Source organism: Apis dorsata, unplaced genomic scaffold (genome assembly GCF_000469605.1).
Source record: "Apis dorsata unplaced genomic scaffold, Apis dorsata 1.3 scaffold_264, whole genome shotgun sequence".
NCBI lineage: Eukaryota > Metazoa > Arthropoda > Insecta > Hymenoptera > Apidae > Apis > Apis dorsata.
Genome location: NW_006263542.1, coordinates 352649 through 357290, shown reverse-complemented (window position 1 = coordinate 357290; position 4642 = coordinate 352649). Strand labels below are relative to the sequence as shown.

At 45.0% G+C, this 4642-nt stretch overlaps 1 protein-coding gene across 12 annotated transcripts in view; it reads right to left on the bottom strand.

Moving 5' to 3' along the window:
- Positions 1-4642, bottom strand: part of LOC102677983 (latrophilin Cirl-like) — a 377280-nt gene that overhangs the window by 236559 nt on the left and 136079 nt on the right. The window lies entirely within an intron of this gene.

Here is a 4642-nt window from a genome sequence, read left to right as displayed (position 1 = left end):
GGGGGGGAGAGAAGAGAGGTGATCCTGCGCGAATAGAAAACAGGTTGAAATAGGGCGGCATCCAAGGTTGAATGCAATTTTTGAGGCGCAACCCGTACACGAACTGGGTCACGTACGCCGGAAGTAAACGTCACGAGAATTAAAAGTCCTCCTCCCACTACCTCTCTCTCTTTCTTTCTCTCTCTCTCTCTCTCTCGACTTCGAATCACCACGTCCACGAATTCCGGCTGAAAGATTCCGCTCCTTCTCCTCCTCTCCCATTTCTTTTTCCACCTTTCCTCCCGGTTTTTCCTTCTGCTCCCTGCCAATCGGAGGATCTCTCCTTCCCTTCTTTCGAGTTTCTTCTTTCGAGTCACGAGAGAGGCGACACGACCACCAGAGACGAGAGACACGAAGATCACGGCAATCTCTTATTTTCCGCGCGACCGATCCATTCGGCGCGAATTGGAAAACGCGAGCGGCAAGAGAACCAAGTTCCACGCGACCCGGCTTCGAGCCGGAAGAGGCGGTAGAGAAAGCGGTTCGAGCGAGTGGGAGGGCTGGGAATCCGGGTAGTTTCGTTCGATCGTTTTTCGTCGAACCGAGAGTGATTTTTGCGGGAATGGAAAAGCTCGTCTGCCGGCAAATACATGGGTCGTTTTCTCCATCTCGTGTAATTATATGCGCCGGGTAATAAAGATTTTACCGACATGGAGAGGTAACAATTTAAGAAACATAATTCTGTTGCAAATCGTGCAAATATGGAAGAGAGGTTGAATTTAATTATCTTTATTTGTATCCTCGTAAAAGGGAATTAATAACGTGCAAACAACTCGGTGGAACGTTTACCGAGCAATAAAAACCGTGGTTGTGCTTGAATCGAGAAATGAATATCAATACGACCGGTCGGCGAGTCACCGCGTTGATTTGATCGAATTAAAAAAATGAAAAAAGGAAAAAAAAATGAAATATGAATAGAGCGTCATTACACGCGCGAATATTAATTTTTCCCATTTCTTTTATTTCCTTTTTGTTTAATTACGAATCTAAACATTAGCGCGTGCCGGTGACTAATTAAATTCGCTCCTCCAGACAGATCGTTACCGTCTGAACGGATAATCGCGGGTAGAACTCAATGAACTCGACGAAAACGCGTCGAAGGTACAAGAAGAAAGAAGCGACAGCTAGTGAACTGTGCTCGCAGCAACCGCTCGCGCATGATTGGAAATTAGATTAGTCACGTTGAAGTGACTTTCAACGAGCCTCCTCCTCGTCCTCCTCCATTGTTACGTGGTTAAATTACGATACACATCGCGATGCGAGTACAGAAAAGAAAAGAAAAAAAAAAAAAACTATCTGTGTACTTAACCTTTGCAGTGAAAGTAGAAAAATTGTAGAGAGAAGTTGACAGACTCGTTAAGCATCATCGTAAATTTATATACTTTCTTTTCTTTTAACGATAAAATTAACTCGAATCACTTTCAAAGATAATTACAATATCTTTAATCTTACGTATGCGTATTTAAATTTTGACTTAACTTTTGATTCAAAAAAAAAAAAAAAAATGGACCGACAAAATAAGTAATAATGCAACTCGACTACGATCGAATATCACAAGAGATTGGAATGACGACGATACACAATTTTCCGGCGATAAGATGATTCTGTTCCAGAAATCTGGAACTCGAGCGAAGAAGAATTCGAGTTTGGTCACGAGGAACGAAGAGTGTACGCGAAGAGTGGGCGGATAGCGAAAAACCGATCCGAAAGAACGTTGGATAACGTATCGAGGAACGAAAAGAACGGAAATTCCCGCGGAGAGAGAGAGAGGAAACAAGTTGGAAAAGCGGCGTAATGCGCAGTAAATTGGGGCCACCGTGTGTTCCCGATGTGTACCACAAATCTTGGACGCTAAGGTTCGCGGCAAAGTTACGGTTAGGTGGAAAAGCCAGAGGGAAAGGGAAAGGTCGCAGGTCGGGGCGAGACGAGGTTGTTTGGCCGGCCGTCGGTGAACGACGTTGAGCCGGAGCACTTCCGTTTCCAGCGACATTTCTCAACTACCACCACGTCCGACGAATGTCGCAGTCCTACTCCTTATCGGTTGCAACGCTCTGAATCGAATCGGAGGACAGGGGGATACCATGCAGGAATTCAAAGATGGCTTATCCGCTCTGTGAGTTTGTTTGCCTTCCTCCAATTATCGATCGATTGCTGAACAATTGGGAAATAATGTGTTTTGATTCAACACGGTGATTGTTTTTTGAAAAATTCATTATCGCGCACATCATTGCCGTCGAATCTATGATATTTCGATTCGTTTAATAATATATTGATTAATTAATTCGACTCACAAGAGATTGAAATGACGACGATACACAATTTTCCGGCGATAAGATAGTTCTGTTCCAAAAATCTGGAAATCGAACGAAGAAGAATTCGAGTTCGATCACGAGGAACGAAGAGTGTACATATTAGAGAAGAAGTACATATTTAGAGAAAGTTTTCGAAACTTTTTGCAGCTTCCTTATGTACTGATCGTCTTAAAATTATCAAGTACAAAAAATGATTCGTACAGAACAACATTTCGATCCCATCCCACACAGATTTCGATCCATTTTATTCAGAAATTGCCCTCGAATCGGAGATATTTGAATGAATCTCGGTCGCTCAAAAAAATTGGTCACGTCACGTTCGATTATAAATCCTTTATCTACCCTGCTGCCATTTTTCTTCCGGAATCAAAAACGAGAAGGGAGCAAAGCCGTCTGAGCTGTCGACCGTATACCGCACAATGCCGGAGAGATTTTGATTTATCTATCGCGCGAGTTGTCCGCGCGCGAACGAGCGGAGCAAACGAATCCTCGAAGGCAGCGATACGTGGCTTCGAAGAAACGAAGGGCAAAATAGTGGAAACGCGAGGGGGACGACGACGACGGTTGCGCGGACGGATTAGGCGCACCGAAGTGTGTGATAACGCGAAGGAATAGGAGAGAAAATCCTCTCTCCCTTCTGGTTTACAATCCTTATTCGACCCCCGCCGACTCGAAATCGCTCTCGAGAGCGGCGCTCGTTAATACTCGGTTTCGCTTCGACGTGCGCGCACCACGAAATTTCGGCTTGGTCGCGCAACCAAACCGAGAGATCTCCACCCTTTTCACTCGTGCGTGGAAAGCACGACCAGCGTGTTTTTTTTTTTTTTTTTTTCTTTTCTTTTTTCCGTCTCTGAAATCCGATGGAGGAATCGCGTGCGTTTTTTTTCGTATCGAGCGAAACTTTATCCATCCAGGGGAAAGGTGTTTCGTTTAACCGGTATTAGGGGATATTTGTCACGAGTTGCGCTCCCCTCCATATCCCCTATTCGATCTTCGAAAAGTTGAATCGAATGGAAAAGAGGCCGGGCCTATCTATCCAGGTATTTTTTTCAAATATTTAACCACAGTTAACCACAGTGAACGCGTGTTTGTCCTCTAATTGCATCGTGGGCTCCGGAAACACTGCCCCCCCCCCCGTTCCCCTTCGATTCTTCTCGCAACAATATCACTTGACACGGCAATCTTCTCCTAAATCGATTAGCGGGGCGAACGAGTTAATTCTCGACTCGGCCTTTCGTATGGCCGAGCCATCCTCCCTGTTCCTGAGGGTCTTCTCAAGGGTGGAGGGACGATTTGCGGAGGGACGATCTACGCCGGAACGTAACAGGCCGCTTATACACACACACACACACGCACACACGCATCAGCCGGGGCCCGGGCTACTTCCATCCTCGTTATTAAACACACCGTGTTTGCTTTCCGATAAATGTTTCAACGGTCAACCCGTAAGCGCGGCCGCCGTGCTGCGGTTTCGCCCGACCGGATATGCAGTGCGTCGATCCGCGTTGTCCCATCCCCCTTCGCCCCCCTGCTACCGCGCCCGCTTCTCCAAAACCCATCCCTCCCCTTCCCGCGTATATACACGTACACACAGCTGCGCGACACGTTTCATCCACGACGTGTATTCCACGACTATAACTATTTTTTTTCCCCCCGCGGCGCGGAACACTCGGAATCGAATTGGATTGATTTTCAAACGATTTTAATTCGTTTGATCGAGAATTTAAGCAAGTGATCGCGGAGAAAATTGTTTTAAATAATGATAAGATTCGTTTGCGAGATTCGTTTTTTTTTTAAACGATAGTTTAATCGTTTCTCCTTATTATTTTCATTACTTTTCATCCGAACGAATTAATAAATGTTTTATACGAATAAAGGTACATATAATGAATAAGGAAATACAGACGATAATAATAACATTAATAACGTAGAATTTCTAAAATAGTGGTTTCAGAGAAATGGAATGGAATGAATGATACAGAAATACAGAGGGCAACGTGGAAAAGATTATTGACGTCGCGGAATCTCTTCGGAAAGATAAAAAGAAAGGAAAAAAGAAAGGGAAAGAAAACGAGTAACACAACAAGCGATGCAATATTTCTTGCCGTCCAAGACTTCAACAGGGTTGAAACGAACATCGCATGGTATCTGGACCCCGCCAAATATTTCCTTCTTACCAATTATCCGCATGCAACAAAGCAGAAGTCGCCGCCGACCGAGGTCTGCCGCCTTTCGACCCTGTCCACAGGCTTTTCGTCGTCAACAACCATTCGAAACTCGAAAGCGGGCAA